The sequence below is a fragment of the Camelus dromedarius genome, chromosome 33 (genome assembly GCF_036321535.1).
Source record: "Camelus dromedarius isolate mCamDro1 chromosome 33, mCamDro1.pat, whole genome shotgun sequence".
Lineage (NCBI taxonomy): Eukaryota > Metazoa > Chordata > Mammalia > Artiodactyla > Camelidae > Camelus > Camelus dromedarius.
The window spans coordinates 14,339,368-14,359,386 of NC_087468.1; positions in this window are offsets into that span (position 1 = coordinate 14,339,368).

The window sequence follows — 20,019 nt, forward strand, 5'->3', positions numbered from 1 at the left end:
AGCCAGGCAGAGCTGCTGCCACCCTGGGTGCCACCTGCACACCTGCCGCTTTTATGTGGGGACGTTATGTAGGGCGGCCCCTCCCCCGTCCAGCAGCTGTTTGGGACGAGGAACAAGTTCACTTAACAGCACAGAAGCATCGTTGTCCTGGTTCTGTCCTGGGACAGAAAGTCACCATTTTAGAGTTGCTCTTTGTTTGGCTTTATAAGCCCATCACCCAGCCTGCACCAGGCCTGCAGTCACCTTAGGCACCGTGGAGGGTCAAAAGCGATAGGGCCCAAAGAACCTGCTCAGACCTTTGAAACCCAGTCTGGAGCTCAGTCCTCAGGAGAGACTGCTCTTGGTGTTATTCGCATTATTTAACAGTGTTGTGTATGTATTTTAGACATTTCAAGCCAATGTACATGATTCACAAGAGGAAATTTTAACAAATTGTGGTCCATTGACTTGGCAGACAGTTATTCAAAGCTCATCAATCGTAGTCATAAAGATATTGTAAGAGACTCTGAATATTTAAGCAAGCAGCTAATGGAAAAGCAGGACATAACATTGCATTTACAGTAAGGTCAAGAGGAGGCTTTGGGAAAGGAGCACAAGAAAGCACCCCGAGTGTGCTCTGAAGTCTAGAATCTTCTTTTCATCTTCTGTGGTGGGCCCTGTTCCCCCTTCCTCTCCCCTCCTCCACCCACGGGCCTCCCGCCCTCCCCCTTGCCCGGCCCAATGGAACAATGAAAGGCCCCCTCCCCCAGTACCCTGGGAGGGGAGGGAGAGGGGTGGGGTAGACCTTTTTTTTTTTTTCCTCTTTTCATTTGGTGTTTCATCCAATCACATATTCACGCTTCATTTTCTTGCTCCTCGACGTTGGGCGGGTGGCTTCTCGTCCCTAAGCCTGTTTTCACTCCAACAAATTGGAGATAACCATCGCCTTCCCCCACCCCGTACGTACATCAGCCCCCGCACCCACAGCGGCCCCGCGGCGAGCTAAGATGCGGAACACAGCAGCGGTTCGGGGCTCGGGGCGCGCCGGTTAGCGGTCTCCAGCTGTACGAGACGCTGCCCCGCTCTGTGCCTCGGCCTCGGTGTCTGGGAAACGGGGCGCCCGGGTACCTGGACCAGGAGGTCGTGCGGGTACGCGAGGTGGCAGTCAGCGCCGCGCACGCAGTACAGGCGCCCAGTCAAGCCTAGGGCCCTTCTCCCTTCCTCTCCAGTGGGTGAGAGAAGAGGTTCCCTACATCTCCAATCACACCTGGAATACACTCCTCCCCCCCCCCCCCAGCCCCCATTGTCGCCCCGGATCCACCAACTCCCCCAGGACCCTTGCGCCTGCGCGCGCCCTGCCCAGACCCCCCCACCCCCACCAGGGCTCCTCCTCGCCTTCCTCCAGGACCACTCCCCCATCCACCCTCCAACACAGGTTTTCCAGAAGGCCCCGAGAGGTTCTCCGCCATCACACCCAGCATACTTGTCACACACTGTCCTTTTCTCTGCGTTTTCCCTTGTTCTCTCTGCGCCTCCACTGTCAGCCTCGGAGACCACACGTGGTTCTTGAGCGTTCCTTAGCCCTCTGCCTAGCGCAATAATATTTACAAAAATGAGCAAATAAACATCACGTTTAAGATGAAAACTGATCAGACACTTGGTCCTTATCCTTAAAAATGGTTGTAGGAAAAAAACAAATATTATATGATTCCACTTATATGAGGTTCCCAGAGTATTCCAATTCCTGGAGACAAGAAAGCAGAATGGTGGGCGCCAGGGGCTGGGGGCTGGGGGCTGGGGGCCGGGGAGGGGGAGTTAGTGTTTAATGGGAAGATGAAAAAGCTCTGGCGATGGAAGTGGTGATGTTGCAGTGAGAATGTACTTAACGCCACTGAATTGTACCCTTAAAAATAGGTAAAATGGTAAATGTTATGCTATATTTTGTCACAATTAAAAATTGTGGGAAAAGTTATAAACATACTAAACTAGAAAGTTTTGAGACAACATGTGGATAAAGGACACAGGCAATATGAAGCAGAGCACCCACTGCTTGATTCAGCCCCTCGAACAGAAAGAAACCCAGTCCTGTCCTGAAGGTTGTTCCTAGGTGGGTGTGGCCTTGGGCTGAGTGTGGCTCCCCCAGAAGGGAAATGAGTTATTTTTAAGTCTTCCATTTATAAAAGTCCTATAATCGTTGTAATACACGTTGCAGAAACTTAGGAACTAGAAAAAAGAGTGAGGGAAAGACATCTTAATATATTTTAATGTAATGTTTTTTTAACATTTTTTTAGTTGTAATCATGTTGAATGTTTTAATGAAGTAGACCATAAGCCTTTTTTCTTATTCTTACGTAGTTTTCACAATTATAACAATTCATACTTATAATGCTTAAAATTGTATAGAGCAGATTATCATAGTTTACTTAAATGACCCTTTATTTCTGAACATTTCAATTGTTTTAAACATTTAACATCTTTGGTTATTGCTCTAAATCTAAGATTATATCCACAGGAGAAATTTTCCAGATTAGAATTACTGAGCATAGGGGTATAAATATTTTTATAGCTTTTAATACTTGGCATCAAATTGCTTTCCAGGCCACCAGCAGGTACCAGTTCTGCACCACTGTCATCCACAATAGGTGTCACCTTCTCTTTTTTTAGCCCTGCTGGTTTATAGGTGGGAAATACTTTTTCAGTGTTGATATGATTTTGTATTGGAAGATTGCTATATTTTTTTAAGACTTTATATTTTTAGAGCAATTTTAGGTTCACAGCAAAACTGAAAAGAAGATACAGGGATTTCCCATATACCTCCCTGCCCCCACGCATGCATAGCCGCCCCCCTTATCAACATCCCACACCAAAGTAGTTCATTTGTTACAACTGACGAACGTGCACTGACACATCCTTATCACCCAACGTTCATAGTTTACATTAGGACTTACTCTTAGGATTTACTCATAGATTTACATCCTATGGATTTGGACAAATGTATAATGGCATGTATCCATTATAATATGCAGAGTCGTTTCACTGCCCTAAAAATCCTCTGTGCTCTGCCTGTTCCTTCTCCTTCCGCCCAACCCCTAGCAACCCCTAGTCCTTCTACTGTTTCTATAGTTTGCCTTTTCCAAGATGTCATACAGTTGGAACCTTTTCTTACTGGCTTTTTCACTTAGTAATATGCATTTAAGTTTCCTCCATGTCTTTTCATGGCTTGATAGCTCATTTCTTTTTAGTGCCCAATAATACTCCATTGTCTGGATGAACCAAACTTTATTTATCCATCCACCTACTGAAGGATATCTTGGTTGCTTCCAATTTGGGGCAATTATGAAGAAAGCTGCTATAAACATCTCTCTGCAGATTTCTGTGTGGACATGAATTTTCAACTCCTTTGGGTAATACAAGAAGTATGATTGCTGGATCATATGATAAGAGTACATTTAGTTTTGAAAGAAACCGGCAAACTGAAAGAAATATATATGTATATTCCAAGATAGATAGATAGATATCTCCTGTGGTCTTTCTGAGAGTCAGGAATAAAGAACGTTAAAGCAAATGTGGCAAAATGTTAAAAGTTCATAAAGTATAAATGGAAGTTCATTATATTATTTTTGCAATGTATCTGTAAGTTAGGAAATATTTCAAAATAAAACTTTAAAAATTAAAGGAAAAAAAAAAAAAAGAAACTAGCAAACTGTATTTCAAAGTGGCTGAACCGTTTTGGATTCCCACCAGCTGCTCCACATCCTCACCAGCATTTGGTGTTGTCAGTGTTTCGGATTTTGGTGATTCTAGTAAGTGTGTAGTGGAATCTCATTTTTGTTTTAATCTGCATTTCCCTGATGACATATGATGCTTTCTTTTGCTTATTTGCCATCTATTGATCTTCTTTGGTGAGGTATCCATCAAGATTTTTCACCCATACTTTAATCGGGTTGTTTGCTTGCTTATTGTTGAGTGTTAACAATTCTTTGTGTACATCAGATAACAGTCCTTTATCGGATGTACTGTTTGCAAATATTTTTTCCTGTCTGTGGCTTGTCTTATCACTCTCTTGACATTGTTTTAGCAGAGCCAAAGGTTTTAAATTCTAATACAGTTCAGCTTATCAGTTATTTCTTGCATGAATCGTGCCTTGAAAGAATGCAGCATTTTTAAATCTCTGTGTTTCCCAAGTGGAACATCTTTCCTTGTAGTACACAGATCTTCCTGCTGTGTTTACAGACCTAAAGGACAGAGTTTTTGCCGGAAACAGTGCAGGAACTCAAAGCCCTAGGGAGGGTTACTGGTTCAGTCCACTGTGTGCCTGGGGGCAAATCAGGGTGGGATTATTGGAAGCGGTAACCTAAGTACTGAGTCGTGGCTCGGGGAGACAGCAAGACAGGCTTACCGAGGTCATAGGGCAGAGGCTCCTCACCCAGGCCAAGGACAGACAGACAATCTAGAACCTGAAAGCGGTGCAGTGGTTCTCCAAAATCAGAGAAGCAGTGCTGGAAAAGGCAAAAGAATACAGAAGGCAAGATGGGATGCTAACTACTATAGATAAACTAGATAAACAACAAGTTTCTTCTGTAGAGCACACGGAACTATATTCCATACCTTATAGTAACCTATAATGAAGAAGAATATGAAAACAAATATATGTGTGTATATGTATGACTGAAACAGTATGCTGTACACCAGAAACTGATACAACATCGTAAACTGGCTATACTCCAATTAAAAAAATAGATGGGATGGAGCTAAGGGCTTAGCAGGGGGAAGAAAGGGGTGTGGGAAGTAAGGGGCAAAGAACAGGCAAAGGGGAGGGACTCCAGGGGACTCTGCCTTTGGGGAGGATGGGTTACACTGGGGGCTTTCCCCCACTGTGGCAGGGTCTTGCTAAAAGTGAAACTGTGATTTTCCAAGAAGGGGTTTGCCCTGGGAGGGAAGATGTTCTGCATGGGGGTCCACACTGGCTCAAAAACAATCCCTCTCCAGCTTTCAGTTACTGAGCCCTGCTACAGTGGTCCCCAACTTACCCTGCATCCCAGCCTGGGCCAGGGCATAAAGGAGCCCCAGTGGGTCTCAGCTCAAGTGTGCCTGCCAGCACCAGACCCCGGTTACTTCCTCAACACAAGGTGAGTAAGAGTAAGAAAGCTCCCATCTGCTGAGCACTTCCCAGGTGCCAGTGCTATGCTGGGAGCGGTGTGTTCCTTTTCTTTATTTTCCTAGCAGCCTGACAAGGTAGATATTAGGGACCCCTTTAACAGGTGAGTAGACTGAGGCTCAGAGAGGCTCCCTGGCGTGATTGAAATCACACAGCATCTAATGGATCGGAGAGCTAGGATTCAGCCTGACTCCAGCGCCTCACTTACTCCCCACATGTGCCAGAAACAGCCCAGCTGCCCCTTAAGACTTTGAAGAGCAGCACCCTGTGTGTTTGGAGAAAAACCTGGCAGAAGTCTGGGTAACCTGATAAAAGTCTGAATTACTGGATTATTTGAGAATAAAGTGAGTCCTTTCAAACCAGCTAAGTCCAGCTATACAGAGTGGTTCAGGAGAAGAGGCGAGGCTGGAGGGGAGGTGGTCGGAGCTTGTGGGGCAGACAGAATGGCTCAGTAGTTAGGGCAGACGCTGGTGTCTGACAGACCTGCACTGCCGTGTGACACTGGGCAAGTGACCCTGGTTAATTTTCTCCCAATTTTTATTGAGATATAATTGACATAAAATATTGTATTAGTTTAAGGTGCACAACATAATGATTTGATATATGCATGTTGTGAAATGATCACCACAATAAGTCTAGTTAATGTCCACCATCTCACGTGGTTATAAATTCCTTGTGATGAGAACTTTTAAGATCTACTTTCTTAACAAGAGTGTCATTAACTGTCGTCACCATGATGTACATTACATGCCCGGAATTTATGTATCTTACACCTGGACATTTATACGTTTTGACTCCCTTCACTCATTTCACCTACTCCTCTGCCTCTGGCAACCACTAACCTTTTCTCTGTTTCTTTGCATTCAGTTTTTTTTCGATTCCACATATAAGTGAGATCATACAGCATTTTTCTTTCTCTGTCTGACTTATTGCGCTTACTTAATGCCTTCAAGGTCCATCTACGTTGTTGCAAATGGAAGGACTTTCTTCTTCTCTGTGGCTAAATAAGATTCCATTGTTTATTTACAGTACATTTTTTTAATCCATCCACTCATCTATGGACACTTAAGTTGTTTCCATATCTTGGGTATTGTAAATAATACTGCAATAAACACAGGGGTGACCATATCACTTCAAGATGGTAATTTCATTTCCTTTGGATACTGAGAAGATGAAATGCTGGATCATATAGCAGTTCTGTTTTTAACTTTTTGAGGAACCTCCATACCTTTTTCCATAGTAGCTGCACCAATTTATATTCCCACCAATAGAAATAGAAACCATGCAAATTATGTTCTCAGAACACAATGAAATTAAACTAGCATCGATAACAGCAAGATATCTGAACAATCCCTAAGTATTTGGAGATTAAACGACATACTTCTAAATAATACATGGGTCAAAGAAAAAGTCTCAATGGAAACTTAAGACTATTTTAAACTAAACAGAAATGAAAACACAACTTATCAAAATTTGTGGGATGCAGCAAAAGCAACGCTTAGAGGGAAATTTATAGCATTAGATGCATGTATTAAAAAGAAAGGAAGATCTAAAATCAATAATCTAAGCTTTCACCTTAGGAAATGGGAGAAAGTAGAGCAATTTAAGCCTAAAGGAAGCAGAAGAAAAGAAATAAAATTTAGGTGGGGAAGGTATAGCTCAATGGTAGAGTGCATGCCTAGCATGCACAAGTTGCTGGGTTCAATTCCCAGTACCTCCAGTACCTCCATTAAAAATAAATAAATAAATAACATCCCGCCACCAAAGAGATAAAATTTAGAGCAGACATCAATGAAACTGGTAAGGTTAGGGGTACAGCTCAGTGGTAGATTGTGTTCTTGGCATGCACGAAGTCAAAAAAATATTTTTTTAACGCCAAAAATTGAAATTACGTACTATTTAGAAACTACTGTATCATAATGAAAAAGCAGACACAATCTGAATGTCCAACTAATTGAGGGCTAACTGGGCAAAATATGAGCAGAATATCTTGCTGATACCAGGTGAGACTCATGAAGAACTTGTTATAAAAGAAACGAGTATGGTGCAAGAATTTTTAAAAGCAGCCCAGAAAACTGAATAAGAAAATGATGGGGAAAATTAAATGCATAAGTTTAGCATTTAAACAAAAAAGACCAAAAAATAAATAAATAAAATAAAAAGAACTACAAAATAAACACACCAAAATATTGAGAGATTATATTTCCATACTGGCACTATGGGAGACTTTTTTCCTTCTCTATTTTCCAAATTTTTTTAAACCAAAAAAAAAAAAGGCAAAAAAAGTTTAGATTAAATACTGATTGTATACATCTGAGGCAGAGAGGAATTTAGGGAACTGCTAAAGTCACAAATTCAGTGCGGGGGGCGGGCCCAGGCGCCCCCCAATCCCGTTGCTGTGTCTATAGTCAGCTCAGGACTCTGGTGAACAACCGGAAGCAATGATTCACATCACCAGAAGAAACAGGCTGGGCCTAGTGACTTGTTAGTGGCTGACAGCAGGACACGTTTTGACCAAGGGACTCTGGTTCCGGGCAGCTCCAGGGCTAGCTAGGGGCTGGGCCTTCCAGGTAAAATAAAACCAAGAGCGGAAGGAAATCAGTGACTAGATCAAAGGAACCCCAGAGAGGCCCTGGCCGCTGTAACTTCTCACATTAGTGCTCTCAGGCTGTCCCTTCTCCCAGACCCGCCCCGGCCCAGCGCGCGCGAGGCCGGACCCGCCGCCCGGACCTTTCCCGGCACAGCGACCTCTGCGTCCTGCGCGAGAGACCAGGGGCCGGACGCTCCACCTGCCCTCAGGACGTCTCGAACCCCCAGACCCCGCCCGCTTCCTGCCGGGTGTCCCCCTCGTCCCCTTCCCCCCGGGCCCATGGCCCCCTCTCCAGGATGCAGGTCAAGATGAGCAAGCGAGACGACCCCGCTCGCCTTCCCTCCGCGCCCGCACCCATCAGCCCGCGCCAGGGGAGGGGACCAGCAGACAGCGGCCGGGTCGGCCCCGAGCCCAGGCTCTCTCGTTCGGCCCCTTTTCATTTTTGGCAAGTGAATGAAGGATAGTTGGGAGAACTCACAGCCTGGCCCAAAAAAAGAGAGGTTCTCAGAATGGGGATTCCTATTCACCAGGAAAGCGCTGACATTCTGTTTCCACGGAAGATGCATTGTGCAGATGGTTCAGGACTAACTGGTAGAAATTTAAGAGTTTGGGGTGGTTAGGAGTCTATCTGAAACATCTCCCCGCCCTATCTTGGGCCAGAAATTCCATCTTCGACCAGTCTTTTGACCCCCTGTCAAATGCTAATCCTGCCCTCCTCCCTACTCCACCCTTTCCCTCAGTGCACCCCCGGTTGCCGAAAAAAGGTAGGACTCTGGGGACCTGTAACACGACTCTTGGGAGTTGGGGTGAGGAATCCTGGGAAAGGCGAGACCCGGAGCCACAGCCCGGCAGCTAGGTGGGGACGTTGAAGAGGGCTGGGCTCCGGATGGCCGGAAGGGAATATGCACCAGCTTCGGTTTTGCTTGCGGTAAAGCAGGGACTGAATTCAGAATCCCTCCCTACCCACGCCCGCGCCCCAAACCAGGCCAAAACTAGAGCAGCATCGCCCCCTGCTGGACTGAACGGGGTGTTCGATTTTATTCGAGGCGGGCAAGGCGCGGGCGTGGTAGAGAGCGTCCCGGCTGCTGGTCCCGGCTCAGTCCGGCCTCCTGAGTTACTCTAGTAAAATGCTCAGACCCTCCCTGGGCCTCCGATTTTCTTTCTCTATAAAATAAATGGATTGGACTGGATCCTCTCTGAGCTTACTTCCAGGTCCGGATTCTAGATCCCTCCTTTCTCCTACCCTCGGCCCCCAACCAAGGGCCCTTGGAGTCTTCTTCATCCTTCCCCCCACAGCATGGTTCTCCCCACCCGCTATGGCGCCGCAGTTTCTGCCTCAGTGCTGCGCGCTGAGCTCTGCGCCCTACGCGTGCAGCTGCCGCGGCCCCTCGTTCAGGGCCACTGTTTTCTGGGATAAGAGTGGGAAGTGTGCTGCCCGCCTCTGGTCAGTGTGCTGCTGTGCTCAGAAAAAGTAATTCCTATGAGAAAAGCGGGGAGGGGTAAGCCTGAATACAGGCTTGGATCAGCCGGGGTGGATATTTTGGAGCTGTTCCAGTCTGGCCCAGAGAATTCTACAGGAGTAACTGGGAAGGGAAGAGGGCAAACTGCTTACGACAGCTGTGAACCGGCCCCCACCTCCTCTCCAGCATCAACTCTGCCTCAACAGTCCTGATCGATGCTGGGCTCCGCAAACACACAGCGCCGCTTCTGGTCATCGTAGTCTTTGCGACACTGCCTGCCTTCAGCCTGGCTACCTCACACCACCACCACCCTCCCCAACTCCCACCACGCCTGCTTCTTCGCTTCCTTGAAGTCTGAGTTCAGGCACAACCAGTCGCCCTGGTGGCCCTCCCCAGTCTCCACCCCACCCCTACGGGCAGAGGGTGGCGGTAAGCTGGGCTCCCCATGCGCCTGTCCGCGGCTGCACCCACCACATCCTGGCACCCTCAACGCGGTATCACGTGTAACTTTGTCTATCCCCGTTGCTAGGCAGCATCGGTACCCAGGACAGTAGCAGCAGACCACGAAACATGACACCAACTGCAACCCCCACCCGCACCCCAGCTCCCCGTAGCTCGCTCCACTGCATGACCGCTTGGGGATGTCTACCGAACAAGACTGAAACTGACTGGGGCAGTGGGGAGATAGTACTTCATTGCCTCTGCCTCTGGGCACATGCAGCAGTGTTCCTGAAGGACAGTTGACACCAGTGTCTGGGGTGTGAAGGAAGCAGCTCATTTCTCTCCTTCCTGCTAAACTGAGAAGGTGCAAACCACCTGAGAAATTCTCTAACCTCCTTCTTTCCGCCCCCACCAAAAGATGGGGGGAGGGAGGAGCTGGAGGACCAGGCGAGGAGGAAGGGAGGGAAAAGTCTTTGGCTCCCCCACCTCCACCCTCGCCTCTGTCTTCTTTTCTTTCTTTTCCAAGCTCCGCCTTTTCTGCCTTCCACTCTCCAGGTCTACACCTCCCTCCACATCTTCCCAGAGGAGGAAGATCTTATAAGTGGGTCGCCGTGCTACAGGAGCTGCTGGGGACTTTTCGGCCCGCTCGCAGGTTCTGGTGGTTAGCTGTGGAAACAGTCGTCCTCCCCTCTTGCGATGTTTCCATTGCTTCGTCGAAGAGAGCTGCTCAGATCCCCTCGGAAAGTTGCATGGGGCGGGGGCTGCCCACCAGCAAAGTCATAGTTTATAACACGTGAGTGACAAAAGCTTTATGGTTGAGTTGAGGTTCATGGATGCTCTACCAACACCCAAATAAAAGAATTAACCATCTTGTACAAAAAGAAAAATTTCCACTGACTTTTTAAAGTTTCTATTCTGGGTAAATAGTTTCAAGACAAATTCTCTCCAAAAGAAGAGGAGGAAGGTCTTCAGAACTTTTCATCTTGCAAAACTGAAACTCTGTACCCATTAAATACTAACTTCCCCTCCCCCCTTCCCCCCAGCCCCGACAACCACCATCCTACTTTCTGTCTCTGAGTTTGAACACTCTTCGTACCTCATGTAAGTGAATCGTACAGTATTTGTCTTTTTGTGACTGGCTTATTTCACTTAGCATAACGTCTTCAAGATTCACCCATGTTGTAGTATCTGTCGAAATGTCCTTCCCTTTTAGGGCTATGCATAATATTCCGTCACAGGCATGTGTCACATTTTGCTTATCCATTCACCCATCAATGGATGTCTGGGTTGTTTCCATGTTTTAACTATTGTGAATAAGGCTGCTATGAACATGGCGCACTCCTTCACTCAGTTTTAACTTGACAGCAAACACTTTTTATCATAAATACTTGTAAAGCATATAATTTCCAATGTGTTGTAAATGTTGATATTTTTAAATAAAACTTTACATCAGTCTTTTGGTTTCTAATGGAACATAAACAAATGATATATCAATTTTATTTCAACCATCACCCATTTTAAAAATACAAGAACAAATTCTCCTTTAACTTCTGGAATTTTCCAGCATTCTTTTTTTTTCCTCAAACTTATAAATGCTATCCCACTTTCTCCATAGACATTTATTCTAATATAATATGTTCTTATGCTTGAAGATCTTTTGTTCATCATACTTCTCTGCCAAAAAAGCATACAAATTGAAATTTTAATTTCCTACAGCTGTAAATTTCTAAGTATTAAAATTTTATTTAGATTATGCCATCATCCTTACATTATCAGTAGTACATAATTGTTCAAAAATAATAAATTATAAATAAAATTAATCCGAAATTATAAAAATCAAAATGATTGAAAATTAATTATTAAACATAAAAAGCAACCTTTGGTGATAATGTACTGTAGTTATGCAAAATGTTACCATTGGGGAAGCTGGGTGAAGGATATATGGGATCTGTCTGTATTATTTCTTATAACAACAACGTCAATCTACAATCATCTCAAAATAAGAAGTTCTATCAAAAAAGTAACTTTGAGGCGAAATCTAGCTCTTAATGAGGTGAATAGGGTCCAAATAGTTAATGAACCCGTAGGATAATATTACCTTTTGTTAGAATGAGACAGAGTTTAGCATCGTTTTCCAGTTTTTTGTTTTGTTTTTCATACTGTGTAAGCACTGAGGAATCTTGTTCCCTTACATCAGTAGTTGGTTTTGTTATACTGGAATCACCAAATCTTTTATCTTTTTCCAAAATTTCTTTGGCCAAAAAAAAAAAATTCACAATAGCGATCTACCATCAGAAGGTAATTTTAAGGATCTATCAGTTGGTGTGTTAGTTTGCAAGGGCTGCTATAACAAAGTACCAAGAACTAGGTAGCTTAAACAACAGAAATGTGTTCTCTCACAGGTTTGGAAGCTAGAAATTCAGGATCAAGGTATTGGCTGAGTTAGTTCCTTCGGAGGGTGGTGAGGGACAATCTGTTCCATGCCTCTCTCATAGCCTCTGGTGGGTGGCCGGCCATCTTTGGGGTTCCTTGGACTGTAGAAGCATCACCCCCATCTCTGTCTTTATTTTTCCTTGACATTCTCCCTGGGTGTGTGTCTGTGTCCAAATTTCCCCCCTTTTAAGGACCCCAGTGATATTGGATTAGGACTCACCCTAATGACCTCCTTTCATCTCGATTACCTCTAATAAAGACTCTATCTCCAAATAAGGTCACATCTAGAGGTACTGGGGGTTAGGACTCCAGCATATGAACTTTCACAGAGTGGGGACACAATTCAACCCATAACAGTTGCCAAACCTAGTAGGTCTTCTTTCAATTGTGTTGTAAGCAAAGACTCAGGAAGCACTGGCCTCTACGTGGATGGGTCACCATCTTTAGAGTTACTCCTCTGTTTTTGGATTCCACTGAAATAGGTTTTAACACAGCCTATCAAGTAGCTGTCAACTGCACTGTTCCTCTCCCACTGCAAAGCTGTGGCCTACCCTGATCAACCTAAAAAGGGTTGGGGAACTAGAAATATTTTTAACTTCAATACCAACTTACCAAAACAATGGTCTGACAAAATGTTTTCATCTTATCACAGGCTTTCAACTTTGTTTTCATCAAGACTTTGGCGCTAAAGGTTTACCTCATTTGATTTGTGTAATATAAAAATACTGCCAACTAACCTCATTGGCAAATCAAGCCAACTAACAAATCAGATTTATTTTCTGTTAAAAAAAAAAGTAAGTCTGATTCCTTTTGCAATCCTAATGAACATGTTAGTGTACATCCCATAATGGTCTCACTTCTGGATTCTAGCTCTACAATCGAGAGGCAGGTAGAGTAACGAGGCCCAGGAGTCAGCCACGAGGTCCTCTGCCTCCAGGGGATGCCCTCTTTTCCAGCATCTCAGGGACCCTTCTCTGGAGAAATGCATTCTTTGGCAATTCCTAAACAAATGAATATTAAATGAAAAATATTTGGGTGTTGCCCTTTGATTGCTCCCCAAGAGGGCATTAAACCTTGCAAGATACAGAAGAGTAGGAGGTCTGCCGCTTTGTTTTAAAGCAGGAAAAGAGCAATCATGAAGGCAGGGCGAGGGGATGGCTGGGGAAAGAGCGTTAATGTGAAGATCTCCCAAAAACATTTGTTCTTGGACAGATCTGGGCCAATGGGATTTGAGGATCTGGAAAACCAACCCCTTAAACTTATATGTATCCTTAAGGATGGTCTTCATGTTCCCCCAAATGTATGAAGACCCTGGTTTGAGAACTACAAAACAGTGGTATATTCACCAGATAATACTATTATACAGCATTTAAGAGAAATGAACTAAATTCATGTCTCAGCATAACTCAAACTCAAAGACATGTAATATAACATTTCTATATATTGAAACATTCTCAAAAATAATAGTATATATAGTTAATACATATCTACACACACAGCAAAAGTATTAAAACAGAGAGGGGCAAGTTGAAAGTAGTAAAATAGAAAAGATCTTTCGTTCAAACAGAAAATGTAAGAGAGCTAGTGTGGCCATGTGAATATCAAGCTAGACTTCAAAACAAAGCATCACCAGAGATAAAGAGGGACATTTTGGTGGGGAGGGTATAGCTCAGTGGTAGAGTGCCTGCTTAGCATGCATGACATCCTGGGTTCACTCTCCAGTACCTCCTCTAAAAATAAATAAACCTAATTACCTCTTCCCTAAAATAAAAAAAAGAGACATTTTGTAATGATAAAAGAGTTAATCTGCCAAGAAGACAGACAATCCTAAATGTGTATGTGCCCAATAACAAAGCTTCAAAATACGCAAGGCAAAAAACCAGAGTTAAAGGGAGAAATAGACAAATCCAGAATCATGGCTGGAAATGTAACATCCTTCTTTCATAGTTGATGGACAAAACCCCAAACGTTGCTTCTGGGAAGGAGGCAGGGTTTGGGGGGATGGTACAATTGCTTCTGTAACATTCATCTGAAGCAAATATGACAAAACGCTAACACGTTAGTTTTAAGGAGTGTTTTCTGAGGAGTATATGGTATTTTATATTATTTGCTCTCTTTTTCTGTGTTCAGATGCTTTCATAACTTTATAAAAAGTGAATGGAAGAAATATTTAAGTGAATGAGCAATAAATGAAATCCAGACATCAGCGTTACTTCATCCAACATTACTTCAACTCCACACCCCACCCATCCCAGCCTCCCTCCCCTGCCTTCCTCCTTACCTGTGAGCCTTCCTCATTTCACTGTTGACCACTGACAATTGTGTGGAGTTGGGTGTCCTTTTTGTGGGCGAGGCACTAAACACAGGCTTACAATCTCTTCCTGCCACAGACTTGCAGTCCCAAGTTTGAATGTCCTCCCATAACTCCCTTATAGCTCAAACCTGCTGCAGCCACCTCCCCATAAAGGCTTTCCACCTTCTTGAGCCCCATCCTGAAGTTCCTACATCACCTGAATCATTGCCAAAGTTTCCTTCCCTCTCCTTAAATACGCCTTCCCTAAACATTCAATGTCCTCTTCTGCTCCTCCCCGCCTACTCTACCTCCTTTTGCAATCAGACCCAATTTCATGACTTACATTGTTACCCCCTTGCAGAGGCTGCCTCTCCAGCCCAGGGCCCCCAAGTCCTGGTTCTCCAGTTGCATTCAAGATGCTTCTGTTTCAATGTTCTTGACAATAAAGATCTGCAGAAAGTTGACCCAACCCAACTTTATAGCCAGCGTGTGTCTGCACTGAGAGCAGAGAATGACACAGCATCGATACAAGTCGTCAACAGACGTGTGGGTTTTTCCCATCACAGATCAGCTTCTTACTCTCTCTGCCGCAAGAGAGAGTAAGGCTCTCCAAGTTGTGACTAAGGCTCTCCCAAACATATTTCAAACATCATCCCAGCTTCTTCTGGCTTCTGGGATACCTTCCTCTCCTGTGGTTCATCTTGATATATTCAAAAATGGACATATTTTTATTTATCCTATTTGGCATTCTGGGAGCACTTTTGATCAGAGCACTTGTGTCTTTCATTGTGGAAAATCTTCAGCCGTGATCTGTTCCAACTTTCCTTCTCCACATTCCCTTTGTTCTCCTCTTTCTGAAATCCCGTTAAATATTTCACAGTGCTGATCCACATCTCAACAGATTTCAAACTGCTTCTGTCTTTATCTCCCTGCACTGAAGTCTCTGTGAATTCCTCAGCGGTAGCTTCCATTTTACTAATTATCCTTTCAACAGTGTCCAATCTAAAGTACATCCTAGCTTATATCTAAACTGTATGTAGTTTTCATTTCCAGTATGCTCAGTATTTATCATATTCAGTTGTTCTTTGTTTAATTTCTGCATTTTCTACACTTCCTTGTTCTCTGTTTAAAACTTTTTTCAGATTGCTATATAATTTGCATTTCTTCTGAACTCCCATCTCAATTTTAGTTACATATCCTTATATATTTTTTGAATTTTGAGCGTGTATGTAAGTGCATCTTGAATGGGAATTTTAAAAATCTCTCTCTCTCTTTACACTCCATCCTCCTGGGTGTTTGGTAGCCTCTGATCTTCCAGGGCCTGTAGTCAGAACCAGGCCTGACTCTGATGTCTCTAGGCTCCTGTCCAGTGGTGACACTGGGGATCAGGCAGCTCCGGTCTCTGGCCTGCCCTCCCATCACTGTAGGGGAGGAACCCCATGTGAGCCATGACTCTGGAGGGGCACCAAGCTTTCTTCCACTTTCACCAAGAGAAATCCTGAGCCACGCCCCTGTTTCAAGCAGAGAGACTGTCTCCAGGCTCTCTCCATAGGTGAAATAGTTTGGGACCCTGTTAGCTGACAGAGTCAGACCCTCAGTGCCTCTGCTCCAAGAATGGACCTTCAAGACACAGATCCAAGAATAGACCCCAACAAACCAGCCCCTGATTTCAGACCTGGTTCCATTACTAAATCCAGGGTGATATTCATGTCGCTTTTAAATGCATCTACCTTCTCCCCTTCCTCCTCCTTGTTTTACCATCATATAAACATGAACGAGACAAGGTCTCTTCCTCAAGGGACCAAGGGTCTGGTCATCAAGCTGGATAAGCAAACAAACCAGTGCTGTGCAGAATAAGTGCTTCAGTTCAGGGATGCCCAAGGTCCAAGTGACCCCGAGAGGCATGTGGTCTATACTGCCTGGGAGTGGGGCAAAGGGGGAGGGGCTGAGCCCCACAAGGAAGAGATGCTGAGGAAGAGGAGTTTACTAACCAGAGAGCAGAGCTGAGAATAATCCAGACGAAAGGAATAGTATGTTCAAGGGCACCGAGGTGGAAAGGAGCAGGGTCCCTTGGAGAAACAGAGACACCAAGCCTAGGAGGTGTGGAGAGGGTGAGCAGGAGAGGATGCAGATGCAGCTGCAGAGCTGAGTGAGCAGAGCCTCAGACAACATTCGGGATCACCGAATGTCCTCCTAGGGACCATGGGAAGCCCTTGTGGGCTGGAGCATGAGGAGGGCAGGATGAGATTTTCACTGGAAGAGACCAGAAGCACTGGAAGAAACTAGAGTGGAGGCAGAGTGGCCAGTTAGGAGGCCACTACAAAAGTCCAGGCAAGAGATGACAGTAGGGGATCCTCGATGAACCTGGGGGTCTAGGATGGAGAAAAGTGGGAATGGCAGAGGTGAGATAGAATCAACAGGTATTTGTGATTGAGAAAGCAAGGCCCTGATGACTCCAGAGTTCAAAGACCTTTCTAGACCCAAACAAGGAGACAGTAACATTTCCATAGACCTGGACAAGCAAGGGGAGACGGCTGGCAAATTCCAGTGACATGATTCCAGGTTGTCCCCGAGTCGGTGTCTCCAGAGCGCTGATTAATTTCCTACCCCTGCCCTGCCCAGGTACGCATTCTGAATAGGTCTTTAATTAGCATAAACTAAAAGTATTTCCACCTTTTAAGAACATACACCTTGAGAAAAACAAAGACCTGTTTAAATTCAGCGTAGAAACTGGCTACTCTCTTACCATCTCTCTCTCTCTCTCTGGATGTCTTTAAAAATAAAGTGGGGACAGAGTGCTGCTGTCTCCACTTTTTCAAGCCACCCCATGTGAGTGCCGCAGTGCGGGGGTGTGGGAGCTTACCTGGCAGGCCCCACCCAGCCCTCCGCACACCTGGCCCTACGGCAAACAAGCATCCCCAGAGCCTGCACAGCTGCATCTGGTCTCCTGTCTGCTGCAGGGCGGATGTCACTGTGGTTACACTGAGAATCTACCGCTTCTGTGAAAAATATCATTGGGGTCACAAAGTCTTCTTGGTGGGTTTGACATCCCCCCGCCACCCTTTGTTGAGCTCTGCACAAAGGGGCTGCCACCCCCCTGGCTGACACTTCTCTTAGCTGCCAGGCTGGAAGACCTCCAAGCCAGCTGCAGCTCACTTCTGGGAGGAGACTGACAGGACGATTCTGTTCTCAAGCATTGCCCCCCCAGAATCTGGCCATCATCGTACTCAGGGACCTGGTTCCCAAGATCCAAATATCTACAGGGTGACTTTGACTCCTTTACCTTCGTGGCTGGCCATCCTCTTTACCACCCTCCCAATTGCAACCGTTGGCCAGAAGGGCCATTTAGTTCTCCTCCTGCAGTGGGAATAGAGGAGAAGCAAAATAGGCAAAACTCTCTAAAACAAAGACTGCCCTGTCAAGACAGAGAAACAACCTAAATACCCATCGACAGGTGACTGGGTAAAGAAGTAGTGGTATATTTATTCAGTGGAATACTACTCAGCAATAGAAAAGAATAAAATAATGCCATTTGCAGCAACATGGATGGACCTGGAGATCGTCATTCTGAGTGAAGTTAGCCAGAAAGAGAAAGAAAAATACCATATGATACCACTCATATGTGGAATCTAAAAAAAAAAAAAAAAAAAAGACACAAATGAACTTATTTACAAAACAGAAAGAGACTCACAGACATAGAGAAAAAGCTTATGGTTACCAGCAGGGAAAGGAGGTGGGAAGGGATAAACTGGGAGTTCAAGATTTGCAGATACTAACTACTATATATAAAATAGATAAACAATAATGTCCTACTGTATAGCCCAGGGAACTATATTCAATATTTTGTAGTAACCTATAATGAAAAAGAATATGAAACTATATATGCATATGTATGACTGAAACATTATGCTGTATGCCAGAAATTGACACATTGTGAACTGATCATACTTCAATTAAAAAAAAACAGAACCCCCCCCCCCCCCGCCAAAACTAAAGATTGCCATATCGGTGGCCTATCTGGACTTGGTCATTTCCTCATCACCCTCATTCGTGTGAGTTAAGACAGCACTCTGTCTACAAAGCCAGGGACACACACACAGAGTCATATCCATCATTACAAAGGATCTTCCTTCCCCAACCTCCCTAGTCTTCCATTTGAAAATGTTACATGCACATGTGCAAGTAAGTCCTCAATGATACAGATAAGTTACTACAGCCTTACTAGTACCTGCAAAAACTGAGAAACTGCTCAAATGTCTATTACAGGAAAGTGAAATTATGGAACAACCATTTAAAATGAGTTCCTTTAAAAACTTTAAAAAAATTTTTTTAAATGTACCCCTTTAGAAGTATGGGGTCAATCTACATGTGCTAACATGAAAAACTTTCCTTCTTCTTCTACTGTCAGATAAGAAAGGCAAGCTGCAAAAAGTACATGCGTAGCACAAACACATGTGCTAAAATTATGTATAAACATCTATACAGGTGTTTCTGAGGGACACACTTAACTGCAACAGTGGTTTTCTCTTGAGAATGAATGAATGATGGTGAAGAGAATTGAGACAGGAAAATTTCCCCATACACTTTTTCGCACTGTCTGAAGTTTTTAAAAAATATATATTGCCTAGGGGTGGGAGCAGGTGGAGCTCAGTGGTAGAGTGCATGCTTAGTATGAACGAGGTCCTGTATTCAATCGCCAGTATCTCCATTAAAAAAAAATACATATATATATATATATATATATATATATATATATATATATATATATGTAACTTCTGTAATTTAAAAGACACTTTAAAAACCATTTCTAAATATAAAATGTTAAACAGTTCATGTTAGAGTAAGTACCTTGGATGCTTTGGGCGGAGCAGGATGGGTGTGCATTGAAATCAAAGTAAAAAAAAAAAAAAAAAAAAAGCCCATCCGAAATTTAAGTTCAGATCCAGTTCCGCAAACGCAGCTCAGTCCAAGCTGTGATGTGACATGTGACATCCGGGGGGTGTCTGGGACACAGTCCCCTCACGCAGAACTCTCGGGTAGGAAAGACACATGAAAGAGATAATGCCAAGGTGGCTTGACTCTAGAATCAAGCAGCAGCAGCATGAAGTGCACCCACTATAGGATGCAAAGTGGGAAAGACCCTGAAGAAATGGGAAGGGGGCACCCACTATGGGGAGTGTAAGGTTTCAGGACAGCAGCAGACAAGAAGGAAGAAAGCACGTGCCTGCCAGGGTCAGAGAGGGAAAACCGGCTCCACCCACGAATTCACCCGGGCTGTATACCAGTCCCCGCCCATCACCCAGAGCTGGGATACAGGGAACTGAGGTCCAAGTCCCACAGCAAGGGAGCTGACCCCGAGGCTTAAGTAGAATAGCATTGTAGGCAAGAGGAGCCCAGAGTTTAGGTAATCTCAAACCCCATGGGAATGCAGCCGCACATGGTTCGGAAAGATCAGGGCAGGGAACTGGGCGGAGGCTGGGAGGAGCCAGCACCCAAAGGCTCTGAGCCAAGCCAGCGTTTAGCTTCCACGCGGTCCTGCAGGTCGTGGGAGGCTGTGGGAGTGACACCATCGGGTCCCCTTTAGGAGAATAATGTTCACAGCGGGTGGCTGGGGGACTGGCCAGGAGAGGGACTGGTGGGGAGGCTGCTGCAGTGGCCTCAGGAA